The sequence below is a fragment of the Zootermopsis nevadensis genome, unplaced genomic scaffold (genome assembly GCF_977971745.1).
Source record: "Zootermopsis nevadensis isolate Lab colony 2312 unplaced genomic scaffold, Znev_1.0 Znev_ptg000008l, whole genome shotgun sequence".
Classification (NCBI taxonomy): Eukaryota; Metazoa; Arthropoda; class Insecta; order Blattodea; family Termopsidae; genus Zootermopsis; species Zootermopsis nevadensis.
This window is the reverse complement of record NW_028259140.1, coordinates 4,075,650-4,095,502: the sequence shown is the minus strand read 5'-3', so window position 1 is coordinate 4,095,502 and position 19,853 is coordinate 4,075,650. Positions and strand designations below refer to the sequence as shown.

At 38.6% G+C, this 19,853-nt stretch overlaps 1 protein-coding gene across 5 annotated transcripts in view; it reads right to left on the bottom strand.

Annotated features, from left to right (window-relative positions):
* Positions 1-19,853, bottom strand: part of sigmar (Tumor necrosis factor alpha-induced protein 8-like protein sigmar) — a 47,245-nt gene that overhangs the window by 20,660 nt on the left and 6,732 nt on the right. For 3 of the 5 annotated variants that reach the window (XM_087344882.1, XM_087344886.1, XM_087344885.1), the window contains exon 2: positions 9,711-9,871. The gene's annotated coding sequence lies outside the window, so the exon portion shown is untranslated. Of the gene's footprint in view, positions 1-9,710; positions 9,872-13,332; positions 13,490-19,853 lie in introns of those variants that run through there. The other 2 variants (XM_087344883.1, XM_087344884.1) reach the window with 2 other exon arrangements.

Below are 19,853 nucleotides of genomic sequence, written 5' to 3'. Positions count from 1 at the left end.
CTTGAGAATTTTAAAGACATGTATCTGGGAAACTACTGGGCTGATATTGTTGTGACTTCCACATTACCTTGTAATATACGTGGCGTCATTGTGACATGAGTTTGGTCAACCAGGTATTTACGGTTTGGGAAAAATAAGCGTGAAGAGATTTGACCTTGAGAATTTTAAAGTCATGTATCTGGAAAACTACTGGGCTGATATTGTTGTGACTTACATATTACCTTGTCCTATACGTGGAGTCATAGTGACATGAGTGTGGTCAACCAGGTATTTACGGTTTGGGAGAAACAAGCGTGAAAAGATATGACCTTGAGAATTTTAAAGACATGTATCTGGGAAACTACTGAGCTGATATTGTTGTGACTTCCACATTATCTTGTCCTATACGTGACGTCATTGTGACATGAGTGTGGTCAACCAGGTATTTACGGTTTGGGAGAAATAAGCGTGAAAAGATATGACCTTTAAAATTTTAAAGACATGTATCTGGAAAACTACTGGTCTGATATTGTTGTGACTTCCACATTACCTTGTCCTATACGTGACGTCATTGTGACATGAGTGTGGTCAACCAGGTATTTATGGTTTGGGAGAAATAAGCGTGAAATATATGACCTTGAGAATTTTAAAGTCATGTATCTGGGAAACCACTGGGCTGATATTGTTGTGACTTCCACATTACCTTGTCCTATACGTGACGTCATTGTGACATGAGTGTGGTCAACCAGGTATTTACGGTTTGGGAGAAATAAGCGTGAAAAGATATGACCTTGAGAATTTTAAAGACATGTATCTGGGAAACTACTGGGCTGATATTGTTGTGACTTCCACATTACCTTGTAATATACGTGGCGTCATTGTGACATGAGTTTGGTCAACCAGGTATTTACGGTTTGGGAAAAATAAGCGTGAAGAGATTTGACCTTGAGAATTTTAAAGTCATGTATCTGGAAAACTACTGGGCTGATATTGTTGTGACTTCCACATTACCTTGTCGTATACGTGACGTCATTGTGACATGAGTGTGGTCAACCAGGTATTTACGGTTTGGGCGAAATAAGCGTGAAAAGATATGACCTTGAGAATTTTAAAGTCATGTATCTGGTAAACTACTAGGCTGATATTGTTGTGACTTCCACAATACCTTGTCCTATACGTGGCGTCATTGTGACATGAGTGTGGTCAACGAGGTATTTACGGTTTGGGAGAAATAAGCGTGAAGAGATATGACCTTGAGAATTTTAAAGTCATGTATCTGGGAAACTACTCGGCTGATATTGTTCTGACTTCCACATTACCTTGTCCTATACGTGGCGTCATTGTGACATGAGTTTGGTCAACCAGGTATTTACGGTTTGGGTGAAATAAGCTTGAAAAGATATGACCTTGAGAATTTTAAAGACATGTATCTGGAAAACTACTGGGCTGATATTGTTGTGACTTACATATTACCTTGTCCTATACGTGGAGTCATAGTGACATGAGTGTGGTCAACCAGGTATTTACGGTTTGGGAGAAACAAGCGTGAAAAGATATGACCTTGAGAATTTTAAAGACATGTATCTGGGAAACTACTGAGCTGATATTGTTGTGACTTCCACATTATCTTGTCCTATACGTGACGTCATTGTGACATGAGTGTGGTCAACCAGGTATTTACGGTTTGGGAGAAATAAGCGTGAAAAGATATGACCTTTAAAATTTTAAAGACATGTATCTGGAAAACTACTGGTCTGATATTGTTGTGACTTCCACATTACCTTGTCCTATACGTGACGTCATTGTGACATGAGTGTGGTCAACCAGGTATTTATGGTTTGGGAGAAATAAGCGTGAAATATATGACCTTGAGAATTTTAAAGTCATGTATCTGGGAAACCACTGGGCTGATATTGTTGTGACTTCCACATTACCTTGTCCTATACGTGACGTCATTGTGACATGAGTGTGGTCAACCAGGTATTTACGGTTTGGGCGAAATAAGCGTGAAAAGATATGACCTTGATAATTTTAAAGTCATGTATCTGGGAAACTACTCGGCTGATATTGTTGTGACTTCCACATTACCTTGTCCTATACGTGGCGTCATTGTGACATGAGTGTGGTCAACCAGGTATTTACGGTTTGGGAGAAATAAGCGTGAAGAGATATGACCTTGAGAATTTTAAAGTCATGTATCTGGGAAACTACTCGGCTGATATTGTTCTGACTTCCACATTACCTTATCCTATACGTGACGTCATTGTGACATGAGTGTGGTCAACCAGGTATTTACGGTTTGGGAGAAATAAGCGTGAAAAGATATGACCTTGAGAATTTTAAAGACATGTATCTGGGAAACTACTGGGCTGATATTGTTGTGACTTCCACATTACCTTGTAATATACGTGGCGTCATTGTGACATGAGTTTGGTCAACCAGGTATTTACGGTTTGGGAAAAATAAGCGTGAAGAGATTTGACCTTGAGAATTTTAAAGTCATGTATCTGGAAAACTACTGGGCTGATATTGTTGTGACTTCCACATTACCTTGTCCTATACGTGACGTCATTGTGACATGAGTGTGGTCAACCAGGTATTTACGGTTTGGGCGAAATAAGCGTGAAAAGATATGACCTTGAGAATTTTAAAGTCATGTATCTGGTAAACTACTAGGCTGATATTGTTGTGACTTCCACAATACCTTGTCCTATACGTGGCGTCATTGTGACATGAGTGTGGTCAACGAGGTATTTACGGTTTGGGAGAAATAAGCGTGAAGAGATATGACCTTGAGAATTTTAAAGTCATGTATCTGGGAAACTACTGGGCTGATATTGTTCTGACTTCCACATTACCTTGTCCTATACGTGGCGTCATTGTGACATGAGTTTGGTCAACCAGGTATTTACGGTTTGGGTGAAATAAGCTGGAAAAGATATGACCTTGAGAATTTTAAAGACATGTATCTGGGAAACTACTGGGCTGATATTGTTGTGACTTCCACATTACCTTGTCCTATACGTGGCGTCATTGTGACATGAGTGTGGTCAACCAGGTATTTACGGTTTGGGAGAAATAAGCGTGAAGAGATATGACCTTGAGAATTTTAAAGTCATGTATCTGGGAAACCACTGGGCTGATATTGTTGTGACTTCCACATTACCTTGTCCTATACGTGACGTCATTGTGACATGAGTGTGGTCAACCAGGTATTTACGGTTTGGACGAAATAAGCGTGAAAAGATATGACCTTGATAATTTTAAAGTCATGTATCTGGGAAACTACTCGGCTGATATTGTTCTGACTTCCACATTACCTTGTCCTATACGTGGCGTCATTGTGACATGAGTGTGGTCAACCAGGTATTTACGGTTTGGGAGAAATAAGCGTGAAGAGATATGACCTTGAGAATTTTAAAGTCATGTATCTGGGAAACTACTCGGCTGATATTGTTCTGACTTCCACATTACCTTATCCTATACGTGACGTCATTGTGACATGAGTGTGGTCAACCAGGTATTTACGGTTTGGGAGAAATAAGCGTGAAAAGATATGACCTTTAAAATTTAAAAACATGTATCTGGAAAACTACTGGTCTGATATTGTTGTGACTTCCACATTACCTTGTCCTATACGTGGCGTCATTGTGACATGAGTGTGGTCAACGAGGTATTTACGGTTTGGGAGAAATAAGCGTGAATAGATATGACCTTGAGACTTTTAAAGTCATGTATCTGGGAAACTACTTGGCTGATATTGTTGTGACTTCCACATTACCTTGTCCTATACGTGACGTCATTGTGACATGAGTGTGGTCAACCAGGTATTTACGGTTTGGGAGAAATAAGCTTGAAAAGATATGACCTTGAGAATTTTAAAGACATGTATCTGGGAAACTACTGGGCTGATATTGTTGTGACTTCCTCATTACCTTGTCCTATACGTGGCGTCATTGTGACATGAGTGTGGTCAACGAGGTATTTACGGTTTGGGAGAAATAAGCGTGAAGAGATATGACCTTGAGACTTTTAAAGTCATGTATCTGGGAAACTACTTGGCTGATATTGTTGTGACTTCCACATTACCTTGTCCTATACGTGACGTCATTGTGACATGAGTGTGGTCAACCAGGTATTTACGGTTTGGGAGAAATAAGCTTGAAAAGATATGACCTTGAGAATTTTAAAGACATGTATCTGGGAAACTACTGGGCTGATATTGTTGTGACTTCCTCATTACCTTGTCCTATACGTGGCGTCATTGTGACATGAGTGTGGTCAACCAGGTATTTACGGTTTGGGAGAAATAAGCGTGAAGAGATATGACCTTGAGAATTTTAAAGTCATGTATCTGGGAAACTACTCGGCTGATATTGTTCTGACTTCCACATTACCTTGTCCTATACGTTGCGTCATTGTGACATGAGTGTGGTCAACCAGGTATTTACGGTTTGGGAAAAATAAGCGTGAAAAGATATGACCTTGAGAATTTTAAAGTCATGTATCTGGGAAACTACTCGGCTGATATTGTTGTGACTTCCACATTACCTTGTCCTACATTTGACGTCATTGTGACATGAGTGTGGTCAACCAGGTATTTACGGTTTGGGAGAAATAAGCGTGAAAAGATATGACCTTGAGAATTTTAAAGACATGTATCTGGGAAACTACTGGGCTGATATTGTTGTGACTTACATATTACCTTGTCCTATACGTGGAGTCATAGTGACATGAGTGTGGTCAACCAGGTATTTACGGTTTGGGAGAAACAAGCGTGAAAAGATATGACCTTGAGAATTTTAAAGACATGTATCTGGGAAACTACTGAGCTGATATTGTTGTGACTTCCACATTATCTTGTCCTATACGTGACGTCATTGTGACATGAGTGTGGTCAACCAGGTATTTACGGTTTGGGAGAAATAAGCGTGAAAAATATGACCTTTAAAATTTTAAAGACATGTATCTGGAAAACTAGTGGTCTGATATTGTTGTGACTTCCACATTACCTTGTCCTATACGTGACGTCATTGTGACATGAGTGTGGTCAACCAGGTATTTATGGTTTGGGAGAAATAAGCGTGAAATATATGACCTTGAGAATTTTAAAGTCATGTATCTGGGAAACCACTGGGCTGATATTGTTGTGACTTCCACATTACCTTGTCCTATACGTGACGTCATTGTGACATGAGTGTGGTCAACCAGGTATTTACGGTTTGGGCGAAATAAGCGTGAAAAGATATGACCTTGATAATTTTAAAGTCATGTATCTGGGAAACTATTCGGCTGATATTGTTGTGATTTCCACATTACCTTGTCCTATACGTGGCGTCATTGTGACATGAGTGTGGTCAACCAGGTATTTACGGTTTGGGAGAAATAAGCGTGAAGAGATATGACCTTGAGAATTTTAAAGTCATGTATCTGGGAAACTACTCGGCTGATATTGTTCTGACTTCCACATTACCTTATCCTATACGTGACGTCATTGTGACATGAGTGTGGTCAACCAGGTATTTACGGTTTGGGAGAAATAAGCGTGAAAAGATATGACCTTGAGAATTTTAAAGACATGTATCTGGGAAACTACTGGGCTGATATTGTTGTGACTTCCACATTACCTTGTAATATACGTGGCGTCATTGTGACATGAGTTTGGTCAACCAGGTATTTACGGTTTGGGAAAAATAAGCGTGAAGAGATTTGACCTTGAGAATTTTAAAGTCATGTATCTGGAAAACTACTGGGCTGATATTGTTGTGACTTCCACATTACCTTATCCTATACGTGACGTCATTGTGACATGAGTGTGGTCAACCAGGTATTTACGGTTTGGGCGAAATAAGCGTGAAAAGATATGACCTTGAGAATTTTAAAGTCATGTATCTGGTAAACTACTAGGCTGATATTGTTGTGACTTCCACATTACCTTGTCCTATACGTGGCGTCATTGTGACATGAGTGTGGTCAACGAGGTATTTACGGTTTGGGAGAAATAAGCGTGAAGAGATATGACCTTGAGAATTTTAAAGTCATGTATCTGGGAAACTACTCGGCTGATATTGTTCTGACTTCCACATTACCTTGTCCTATACGTGGCGTCATTGTGACATGAGTTTGGTCAACCAGGTATTTACGGTTTGGGTGAAATAAGCTTGAAAAGATATGACCTTGAGAATTTTAAAGACATGTATCTGGGAAACTACTGGGCTGATATTGTTGTGACTTCCACATTACCTTGTCCTATACGTGGCGTCATTGTGACATGAGTGTGGTCAACCAGGTATTTACGGTTTGGGAGAAATAAGCGTGAAGAAATATGACCTTGAGAATTTTAAAGTCATGTATCTGGGAAACTACTCGGCTGATATTGTTCTGACTTCCACATTACCTTGTCCTATACGTGGCGTCATTGTGACATGAGTGTGGTCAACCAGGTATTTACGGTTTGGGAAAAATAAGCGTGAAAAGATATGACCTTGAGAATTTTAAAGTCATGTATCTGGGAAACTACTCGGCTGATATTGTTGTGACTTCCACATTACCTTGTCCTACACGTGACGTCATTGTGACATGAGTGTGGTCAACCAGGTATTTACGGTTTGGGAGAAATAAGCGTGAAAAGATATGACCTTGAGAATTTTAAAGACATGTATCTGGGAAACTACTGGGCTGATATTGTTGTGACTTCCACATTATCGTGTCCTATACGTGACGTCATTGTGACATGAGTGTGGTCAACCAGGTATTTACGGTTTGGGATAAATAAGCGTGAAAATATATGACCTTTAAAATTTTAAAGACATGTATCTGGAAAACTACTGGTCTGATATTGTTGTGACTTCCACATTACCTTGTCCTATACGTGACGTCATTGTGACATGAGTGTGGTCAACCAGGTATTTACGGTTTGGGAGAAATAAGCGTGAAAAGTTATGACCTTTAAAATTTTAAAGACATGTATCTGGAAAACTAGTGGTCTGATATTGTTGTGACTTCCACATTACCTTGTCCTATACGTGGCGTCATTGTGACATGAGTGTGGTCAACCAGGTATTTACGGTTTGGGAGAAATAAGCGTGAAATATATGACCTTGAGAATTTTAAAGTCATGTATCTGGGAAACCACTGGGCTGATATTGTTGTGACTTCCACATTACCTTGTCCTATACGTGACGTCATTGTGACATGAGTGTGGTCAACCAGGTATTTACGGTTTGGGAGAAATACGCATGAAAAGATATGACCTTGAGAATTTTAAAGACATGTATCTGGGAAACTACTGGGCTGATATTGTTGTGACTTCCACATTACCTTGTCCTATACGTGGCGTCATTGTGACATGAGTTTGGTCAACCAGGTATTTACGGTTTGGGAAAAATAAGCGTGAAGAGATTTGACCTTGAGAATTTTAAAGTCATGTATCTGGAAAACTACTGGGCTGATATTGTTGTGACTTCCACATTACCTTGTCCTATACGTGACGTCATTGTGACATGAGTGTGGTCAACCAGGTATTTACGGTTTGGGAGAAATAAGCGTGAAAAGATATGACCTTGAGAATTTTAAAGACATGTATCTGGGAAACTACTGGGCTGATATTGTTGTGACTTCCACATTACCTTGTCCTATACGTGACGTCATTGTGACATGAGTGTGGTCAACCAGGTATTTATGGTTTGGGAGAAATAAGCGTGAAAAGATATGACCTTGAGAATTTTAAAGTCATGTATCTGGGAAACTACTGGGCTGATATTGTTGTGACTTCCACATTACCTTGTCCTATACGTGACGTCATTGTGACATGAGTGTGGTCAACCAGGTATTTACGGTTTGGGCGAAATAAGCGTGAAAAGATATGACCTTGATAATTTTAAAGTCATGTATCTGGGAAACTACTCGTCTGATATTGTTGTGACTTCCACATTACCTTGTCCTATACGTGGCGTCATTGTGACATGAGTGTGGTCAACCAGGTATTTGCGGTTTGGGAGAAATAAGCGTGAAGAGATATGACCTTGAGAATTTTAAAGTCATGTATCTGGGAAACTATTCGGCTGATATTGTTCTGACTTCCACATTACCTTATCCTATACGTGACGTCATTGTGACATGAGTGTGGTCAACCAGGTATTTACGGTTTGGGAGAAATAAGCGTTAAAAGATATGACCTTGAGAATTTTAAAGACATGTATCTGGGAAACTACTGGGCTGATATTGTTGTGACTTCCACATTACCTTGTCCTATACGTGGCGTCATTGTGACATGAGTTTGGTCAACCAGGTATTTACGGTTAGGGAAAAATAAGCGTGAAGAGATTTGACCTTGAGAATTTTAAAGTCATGTATCTGGAAAACTACTGGGCTGATATTGTTGTGACTTCCACATTACCTTGTCCTATACGTGACGTCATTGTGACATGAGTGTGGTCAACCAGGTATTTACGGTTTGGGAGAAATAAGCGTGAAAAGATATGACCTTGAGAATTTTAAAGACATGTATCTGGGAAACTACTGGGCTGATATTGTTGTGACTTCCACATTACCTTGTCCTATACGTGACGTCATTGTGACATGAGTGTGGTCAACCAGGTATTTACGGTTTGGGAGAAATAAGCGTGAAGAGATTTGACCTTGAGAATTTTAAAGTCATGTATCTGGGAAACTACTCAGCTGATATTGTTGTGACTTCCACATTATCTTGTCCTATACGTGACGTCATTGTGACATGAGTGTGGTCAACCAGGTATTTACGGTTTGGGAGAAATAAGCGTGAAAAGATATGACCTTGAGACTTTTAAAGTCATGTATCTGGGAAACTACTGGGCTGATATTGTTGTGACTTACATATTACCTTGACCTATACGTGGCGTCATTGTGACATGAGTGTGGTCAACCAGGTATTTACGGTTTGGGAGAAATAAGCGTGAAAATATATGACCTTTAGAATTTTAAAGTCATGTATCTGGGAAACTACTGGGCTGATATTGTTGTGACATCCATATTATCTTGTCCTATACGTGACGTCATTGTGACATGAGTATGGTCAACCAGGTATTTACGGTTTGGGAGAAATAAGCGTGAAAAGATATGACCTTGAGAATTTTAAATCGCAGAACACGCTGTTACCTGACTTGCATTTCAGTACTGAACCATTATATTTAAACATCATCTGAAGTGAGAATCCTAAAATCAAACTGTGTTTTAAGATTTATTTCATACGCAAGATCAGGTGAATGAATCTCTGCAAAATATCTTCCGTGACAGAGCTGGCACAAATTAAGAATCAAAAGAAAATTCATAGTTACTTAGGGGTTCGAAGGAATTGCCCAAAAAAAACAGCAGACCTGGCCACAAATACATATTATGATTTCTGAACAGCCAATAGGGACATTTGACACTTTTGGTTCAAAAGTCCATTAACTGTGATGAAAATGGTTTGACTTAAGTCAGTCACGGAATCTTGTGTTGTGTTTAGGTGCAATGCATTTAAGTTCTTCTGAACTATCTTACCGAAAAGAAATCATCACAAATCTACTTTCAAGACAATCTTCTTTACTTCCATTTCAAGGTATAATTATAGTGCTATTACTCAATAGTCTTGCTTTAAGGAATTATTATTTTACGGAAGAAATTTAATTTAAAGTGTTCTTTGTGATATTTTGGGTTTATCAACAACATACTCATATATAATGATGACTACATGTCCCTAAGGATAAACTTACAGGGACAGTCCCTGGCGAGCCAATGGTAGATGAGCCAGCTTTCGACTTCCAGTAGCGCCGAGCGGCTACATGCAACGATCCCTGTGTTCGCCAGCTCGAAGACTTCTTGGCTTGGCTTCGCTCAGTGTCTTGAAAGCAAGTCTTATGCAGTAGCACTACCCCTGAAATATTAACGCATAAAATTTTAAGTGACCCTCAAATGTGACTGTAAATTATTATTATTATTATTATTATTGATGTTATTGACCTGGTTTCGCTGTTGTTAAGCACATGAATAAATGAACTGAACTAATCTGAACTATTATTTGTACAACACAAGTTTATCCAGACTCAACACAGCCATTTATCAATGACGAGGGTTTTAGAGGTCAGTGCTAGCTGAAGTCCACAATGGTTACTGTATATTTTAAAGTAAAACCTGAAGGTGTAGTGCTTTATAATATACAGGGTGTCCATAAAAAACCTTTACAACTTCAACACTAAATAAAAAAATGAGACAAGATAACGTGATGATACTTTTTGCATGTTAAACAACGTCTGACTTACTTACTGACTTATGTGCATAAAACTTTGAGAGACGCTGTTTAACAAGTAACAAACCCCATCCAGTTATCTTGACTCATTAATTTTTTATCAAGTCTTGAAGTTGTAAAGGTTTTTTATGGACATGGTAAATTACCCTTCAAGAATGACGGTAAAATCTGTATTGCTTAAAGATAAATTTTTATTGACAAGACCAAGAACGGTACCCAGTCCAAAGACCACATATGGTCAGTATGTACAGAGACAAATCCAGGGCCCTCTATGTTGTCTAGTAAACAAATGAATCAGCAGATAAAGAGAAAAACGTTTAAAATTTACATTTATTCATTTCAGAAATACCAGTTGAAAGTACGTATGTTATATTAATACGATAATAATAATTTCAAAAAATAATCACCAAACAAATAACTAAATTTGTCTATTATACTATTATATAAAGATAGTTATTATGACAGTCATATTTTCGTCATTTACGTATCAGTGAACTGCAACATGTCCACAGTAACACGTACGGTAACGTGAGGTAATAAAAATAATCTACAATTTAACAGAAGCTATACTCCTATACCCCCTACGTCATCACAGCGCGGTGCTTAACAAGTGCCCGGGACAACTTTAAGTTTGCGGTGTGTATATAAATAATTTAACTGGGTTATTTACGCAGTTGAGTCTATTTATACTGATTTATTCTTGGATTATTTAACAGTACCTTTCCACTTGAACAGATTATGTAGGATGAACGCATCAATTAAGTTTGCAGAATGTAGAAAATGTCGATCGTGGCCTGTTTTGCGTTAATTTTAAGTTAGAACCAGGAACCTTCGATTACGAAACGTTGAATGCTAACCGCTCGACTGTGATGTCCTGTCATTTATATTAGAACGGGAACACCACATAGTCTAAAAAACAGTCCAAATTATGTTCATCAGTTAAACAAAACGTAGCCTTTGTCAGGTCGGGCCTTGTGTCTTATGCATGAATAGTGGACTACCCCCCCCCCCCCCCAACCCACAAAGTGAAGGAAGGTGATGCTGACGACGAGTTTAATGATTAGCGGCGATAAAACACATCCATCTCCCAGGTGACAGATGGTACGTTTATGATAGCTTAATCCACTGCTTCTTGATAAAATTACGAGCTAGTAGTCTACAGCACAGTCATTAACAATTCATTTGGCAACTTATCCAGTACACCTGTCGAGAAATTTTAAGGTATCTTCTGGTCGCCAAAGCAGTCAAATTAAATACTCTTTCACGTCTGGTCCTCTATTGGGACACATGTAGTAGCTTCCCCTTTTACATGTAGGAAAATTGATTCCTAATTGTCAAGTTTACAAGCGACAGCACGAATGCACACTTTGCGGAGTTATTTTAAGTATCGTATTAATGTTTAAGAACTTGGTGCACGCTAAATCAATGGACAGAGAAGCATGTTTATTTGCGACAAAGCGGTCACTTTTCATTAAAAATGTCCCTTAGCCTTGTCTTCCTCTTAACAGGTTTTTAACTGATTCTGTGGATATATTTTGAAATAAGTTTCTGATTCATCAGCAACAAATAATTCAGGACCTCAAAGGCCTCGATCTGTGACAGTCTACCTTCGATCCACCTATCTCTTTTAGTATTGATGGCTCTTCGATATGCTACAGAGCGTTCCATTTTAAACGCAGCCCTAAAACACATGAACATCGTCACGCAAAGAACGACGAAATCGATGGAAATATTTAATTCTTTCAGTTCAGCTATATACTATTTTTATAACTGAGGCACTGTTTAAAATCGGTACCGTTGCTCCATAAGCACAAGTCAGAAACATTTCCAGTGTCCCGAAATTTTGCTACTAGTCGTTATACTGTTGTGTTATTCGATAATTCCTCGACTGTATACGCATCGTTAGATGCTTCGCGAACAGCATCAAATTATTTTGATGCATTTTTAATGGTATACGTTGTACATATATCTAAGCGATGCAAACATGAACACTTTGCCAATACCCTCTTGCCCCATATTCACAGGTTACATTCCGTATCCCATGTGAGTTTTGTCTTCGAAATTAAATATGTTGAAGCCATGGGAATAGGACAAGTGAGGATACTTATATCCCACGTCTTCGTGGATCGATATGATGTCTGCCCGATCCTGAGAGGTTTGCTTTAAAGAAAAAGAAGAATAGAATACATTCTACAGAGTAGCACAGACATCTATCTTATCGATATATCGAACACCATTCATATGAAATACAATAGACACAATGTGACCTGACCTCCCTTCGTGTAGCGTGTTCTTGTGTGTGTGTGTGGGGGGGGGGGGGGGTTGCAAACCAAAGTAGGTCGCGCGTGAAGACGCCAGATTCATCTAATATTAAAACAAATTTATTCTACTTCTTATAAACAAATGCTGGAATATCTCTGAATTTCGCTGTTCCATAGCTTTCTATTTCTCTAAAAGGAAATAGAATTTGACGACATTTATTCTGCAAAATGTTGTAAGAAATATCAGGCTATTTGTAAAATTATAGTTTCGTGATAAATTGGCACCCAAACTCGTTGAATGAATTCGCATACTTCATTCTGGAGGGATGTTGTCCGCTGCGAACAGAACTGTCTGGTAACTAAAGTACCAAATAAGATGAAATTTAATAAAAGTATATGCTGGTTCTTGTGAACACAGTAATGAATCTTTGGGTCCCATAAAAGATAGAGAATTTATTGACCCATTAAGCGACAGTTGGCATCCAAATTATTCTTACTCAATTAGCGGAAAGAGAATGACCAAGATTGTGCTTCCTATCAATCTCTCTTTATGAGAAATTCAGCTAAAACATGGCTGCATTATTAACTGCGTAGACGTACTCTTCGTCCAAAGCACCGCAAACATCTCCTACGACAAAGAAAGATTTCCAGGGATGCTTCCAGGCTTGGCAGCGGCGCTGGGATCGTTGTGTTCACTCCCAGGGGAACTACTTCGAGGGTGATGGATGAATTTAATACCTGAGATAAGTGTACGGGTTTTTATAGGCGCAGTCTTGAAACTTTCCGATCGCACCTCGTAAACTCAAATAGTTCTGTAACCTAACTTACCGAATGAACATTAAACGCGTTAATGTAAGACATGCTTGTATGTCCCCAGATGACCTGTTTGATGATTAGACAGCCTCAGCATTTTTAAACAATTACGTGTCTCAAATGTAGGCGTGAAACAACTCACCTGTAATGAAAGGAACGTGTCTGTTAAACCACAGATGGAAATGTTCGTTGACCATGACTCTAGCACTAAATGAGAAACAAAGCGGAGCGTGACAGACGATAAGATATACCTCCTCCGTGTTCCTGGCCACAGGCCAAGACAATTTCCAAACGTACTGATCAAAGTACAGACAATCCCTACCTAAACGCTAATTGAAGGTCGGCAAACTTTTTGTCAATCTCATTTGAACCTTTAAAGCACAAAATAACTACGTGTCCCTGCTTCAACATTCAATAACTCTTCATTTTGTATTTATGTGTTTCGTATAATTCTCACTATAAACATCGACTATCTCCTTAAACAGCATTAACCAGTTGATATTTGTAACGGGCAAGTGTTGCGTTTTCTCGGCGGTACGCAATGGATCCTGAAATACTATTAAAGAAGCTTCAGATTCGAAGTGTTAAGAAGTGGGCTACCTCTAAGTAGCGAAACGTATTGCAGCAACAAGTGTCATTTAACAGCAATTAAAATTGTCATGAAGAACTGCCGAATGTCCTAAAATCGCTCTCCGGTCGACACAGACAGTTACGATAAAAATGCGCAAAACAGTGCGCGATAATTTTGTTTCCCTAAATTAGTACAGTGTGACTCAAAAAGAAATACAGCAATGCATAAAGTTAACTATGCTCTTATGATAGAAAAGGCGTTGTGTAAAATGAGTTAGTGCGTCATCAGCAAGTTTTCTCTCGCGGAACCAAGGGGTATCGCGGTACACAGTTTGTAAACACTACCTTAATTAACGTTTAACCTACTAGAGACACACATCCGCTGGGCTTTTAAATTGCATTGAAACTGCAATGAACAAAAGACAGTCGGTGAAAACACTCACTAAGTTAAAAGTTGATTGATTACTAGTGTACACTGCAGACGATCAGTGTCCACAAGAAATGTTTCACATTGTGTTAGCCTTAAACAAAAAAAGTCTGAAAGAATACCCAAAAGGGAAATTGTGTCTCAAAACAGGATGATATACACCAACAACAAAATTGGGGCGAGTGTTGAACGAGGCACTTGTGACAGGAGAACGCCCTAAAATATTGATGGCAGAATTCGGTTCCCCTCCCACAAACATCAAAACCGCTCCAGGTACCGGATGACAAAGAAGTCAAGAACATGCCTACATTTTGCCAGTGTATAAACAGTAGAAAACTCTGCTAATGCGGGCATGGGCACAGATGGTTTAATATTCACTGCGCTACACTGCAAATGGCAATCTACTAAAATCGGATATACGAAGCTACAAAGTTGATCTTTTTCTTTATTTTCGGTTTCTTAGAATTAAAGGCTGTTCCATGTATGCACAATTCTTCTCCCGCGGACAGAATCTCTCTATGAACTCTACCGTAATTATCACGGGGTTCCAACACAAAATATGTAAGCAGTCGCTGAGGAATTTCATCAACGTATATCTGAGCAGCTTTAATACCACCAAGACGACGTCCTCAGAAACAGGCTTTTATGGAATCTATCTCATTTGCCTTCTTTCAAAAAATGTAATTTAATTCCAGCAACTTTAGAGAGAATGTCATGAGGTTCACGAAAAGATTTCAATAACTCATCGAGATTAAACACATTGCTCTTTCAATCCGAAGCTCGTATAAATATTTAATAACTCAGTTCATACCTCACAGAAAACACAACCCATCTCCATTACAAAGAACAGTCGGTTAATAATATTTAAGGATATAACCGCTGTTTATTCTGGGAATCATAAGAAACACATGTACATTCTATGGGAATAACGCGGATTGTTAAAGAATGTGGTTTCATAACAATTTTTGCTTTTGATAACTTCACATAAAACGCCATCCAACAACCTTGTTGCACGGTCAATGCCACTCCAGAGGCGATAATTAACTCTTTGAAGCCCAGTTACAATTCTTTATACCACCTACTTTCAGTTTATTAAAAAATAAATATATTTATTTTGTACAGTCTATACACAAACGTTTGAAGTTTATTGGTGTTATAAAAATTATATAATATTAAAACATTTTGTTGTGTAAAATATTATATTAGCGCTCTTAATCGTAAATACGATTTTACATTATATTTTTTAGCGCTTTTTATTTAAAACGACATGTTTCGACTATTAGATATTTAATGCAATATATTGCATTAAATATCTAATAGTTTTTAAAATATTATAAATTGATAAAAACCTGAAGACGACGGTATTACCCGTCGAAACATGTCGTTTTAAATAAAAAGCGCTAAAAAATATAATGTAAAATCGTATTTACGATTAAGAGCGCTAATATAATATTTTACACAACAAAATGTTTTAATATTATATAATTTTTATAACACCAATAAACTTCAAACGTTTGTGTATAGACTGTACAAAATAAATATATTTAATCAAACACAAACATGACGCATATAAGATACAAATTATTAAAAATTATATTAAATTACGCCTACTACTGCAAACAGGTTATCATCTGGCACTGTTTTTACCTGGACAATATTTTTTAGTATCATGATTTATTTTTCGTTACGATTCAAGGGTCCACATATAAGAACTGTCATTCTTAATCAAGTTCAACTGTTTCTTACACTGATTGGCACCGTAAAATACCGAGCACATTAAGAATATATATAGCTTTATATCAAGTGGCTACTTTTCATCAAACGGGGTGACACAATATTACAGATACGTAACCGGGCCGTACGGAACACATCGGTGGAAATCATGCGGCTCGCAAGTTGAGAACCCCTGTTCCATAGCACTCGCGTTTCCTACCAGATTAGTTTTTTATAACTGGGATGTACCATCATTCTCATATTAAAATTCCACGTGGCTATCGATATAATTTATTTAAATGCCCATAACTGTCCTCCCCACGTGCATACGACAGTCATGGTACACATTCCCCATAATTATGAAGCTCCAAAAATAAAGTCACGCGATGATTGACGACAAAGGATGATGGGTGAAACGTCTTACGTAGGCTAATAGGTCAAGTGATGTCGCCGTCAATCAATATCCTTGTCTCGGCGGGCATGCATGCAGTATTAATTGAAGTATTTAGGAGAACGACATTCATAACCTCAGCAGCAACGTGTGGGTCTACGTAAGTCGTAAGAAGTGACACTGAAACGTAATTGTACAGACATTTTTGAACACAGTTTATCCAACACCCCAAACTAGTTTCTTACTAGTAAGCCTCAGTCCTTTTAGTCTTTGAAATTCTTTTAAGACCCGACATTGAAACTCTTAGGTTTCACCTGCTTATACACGTAGAACTGTCATAGTTACAAGTACTTTAAGTGGTTAGGATTTACCCCATCTAACTTTTAGAGTCCACTGATAACCAACTATATATACCACCTGCTTTAACAATCAATAACTCTGCATTTTACCCACAGAATGTATTTATCGGTTAAGTACATATGATTCTTAGAGCAAACATCATTAACCAACTTATCTTTGTCATAGTTATGTGTTGTTTTCTTTGAGGGACGAACAGAAATTTTACATAACGTGGATGTTAACAACGTAACTTGTTTCCATTAAGTAAGTGAATACACCACAATTGAATTCCACCTGGAAACGAGGTAACTTCTGAGTAAGGTGACCTCGCGGTGTGCCTGACCGCTTTTCGTCAATACTCTCGTGTTTGGTTCGCGTGTTTGGATGCGGGAAAGCTAGGCAAAGCTAGGCAATGCTAGGCAATGCTAGGCAAAGCTAGGCAATGCTAGCAAGCACTACCTGAGTCTGCCGAAGTTGGCACTGGGTGACTGAGACACGATCCTCCTGGATTGCATGTCGCGTTTCCAGCCTAAAGGCGATAGAATGTTAGGCCTCTGTTTGTTTTGTGTTTATTATGATAATATAACTTAGGCTAATAGTGTGAACAATAAGAGCAGTATGTCGTCGTTCACTAGATAGAAACAGCATTTAACACGTCCAATATTGAAAACGTGATTTCTGAAGGTCAATAAGTCGTGACTGTATAAAGTGAGTCACAATTAAGTCCCCAACAAATAAATTATAACTCTGAAATAAACTAAAGGCTGTCATAATGTAAATTTTATATTTTAAGTATAAATTTCAAAATTTAAACTTAAAGTTTGCTCCAATGTAGTATTCTACGTATCAAATCGCAGCTTTGTTAATTTCAGAGTCATAATTCCTTTAAATCAAGGCTTATCTGTAAATCAGTCTGTAAACTAACACAGTTTCGATCGTGAAAGCACATTTCTATCAAACGAGCCATCGCCCTGAAGACTGAAGCAACAAGACCTCTTTAACGTCAGTAAAATATAACATACTTAAACGTCACAAGAACCCAGAAGACAGGAATGTCGGGTTTACAAAGCAGATGGTCGCTTTTCGAGCAGGTATTCTGACAACAAATTAAAAGTGATCAACCTTCTACATCCGGAAAGAGACGATCGTAGTAAGTCTTCGTCCTATCAGCTTAGTACGGATATGGTCGCCAGAAACCGACAGCCCTTCCTCATTTTCAACACACAAAAATAAGTCAACAAAACCTAACTTCCTTTCTTCCTTCCGACCATACTTGCAACAGAAAAGTTCTGAACATAATTATAACCCAGTTCACACTTGAAGAACAGCTTAGAAAAACCAACACCAACTAAACCTATCAATCAAGTTTGTTTCAGACGAAGATGATCAGACGTCTTCGAAATAATTACCCAGTAGCATACAAGGAGAGAGACACCCAAACATTCTAGTTACATGGCATTTAAACCGGTGGTCTAGCGGTTAGAACGCTGGCCTTGTAATCCTGGGGTCTTGGGTTCGATTCCCGGCGGTGCCCGAATTTATAACTTGTGTTGGGCAAGGCCGTGGTCTAGGCAACACGGAGTTTTCCTCCGGGGGCTTCCCCGGTTTCTCCGTGGCATCCCAACAATTACACAGAAGAAGGCAATGGCAAACCACTTCTGGATCATCTGCCAAGAACGTATATGAACAGGTCCCAGTCCGAGAAAAGGATGGAAGGATCCTGTTCATATGGACCTGTCGTCAGACAGAACACTAAATAAATATAAATAATAACACTGATATAACCTTAACTTCTCAGTATTAATTCCAGTGTGCTTCGTAGTTTCTGACGCAAAGGTCTTTAGTAACGCTCGCGTCTCGCATGTCTGATTATATTCCCGATTATCGTTATCAATAAATGTGACGTCGTTCATTTTACTCCATCTGCCTTCTTCGTAGTCTAATTTTCTTTCTTAAAGTAAAAAATAGTATGAATATTGTATCATCACGCTGCCTGTGCCTGTCTTCTTTTGGACGTCAGAACCAACTGACCGATTTTCACGATGTCTGGTACGAGCGTTTTACGTCTACATAATATCGTAACATTGTAACTGCCCACAATCATTAACAACACGGCGTACGCACTAACTTTTGTGGTGAGAGCGATACTAGAGCCACTTAATACAGGATCCTGAAATTGTGTAAGTTATCAGATCGTCAGAAAATAAGGAACTTTTATCGATGTAATTTTCTGTAGAACGTAAAACGACATGATGGAAGCTCGAAATTTTCCGTGTGTTATAAAGTGGCTTTCAGCACTTCCATCTTCTTTCCAAACAAGAAAATTAAAGACAATCTGCCCTACCTTACCTTACCAAAATGAAATATCAATCTCTTACCAAGCATTTATATGAATTTACTTTCGGTCTATTCAAATACGTTGTCACGGAAAGGAGTGGTCTTCGCCGGTACTATCATGGTATTTGCTTGGAGGTACTGAGGAAAACACATAAAACCTCAGTCAGGTAGGAGATTTGAACCCAGGACTAACCGAGCACAAAGCAAGAGTGCGTGTGTTGGACTGAAATGTTAGACAGATGTTTTAAAATATTGTTACTGTTAATAAGAAAACCATGTTCAACGGCACTGCATTGAACTTACCAGTTCTGCCGTCCGCTGAGAACTTCTCAGTTCTTCAACACTCAGACCTATCTCGCACTTCAATCGATACGCCAAATTGTTCTTCTGCTTCTCGAACTGATCATATTTAAATCTGTCCTGGGACTTCTGTAGTCAACTGAACTTCAGTGATTCAGTTTGATCCACAACCTTGGCCTCCTACAGGACTGTCAAGCCGTGTCTGAGGTTCTGAAGACAGGATTGTCTTACGCAACACCAGAATGCTTCCTCTAGAGCTAGTACTCTGCTCTGTTAGAGCTCACTATGGGTTTTGTTTTGTTATGCAGAATTATCATCTTTGTCAGCAAAAAAAACAGGACTAATCAGAAGACTTTACATTCTCACGACCAAGATATTGGTATTCTGGGGTATTTAACGCTATATAAACTTGTAGGTATGTATCGACGTTTCGGAGAACATACTGTCTTCAGGCCTGAA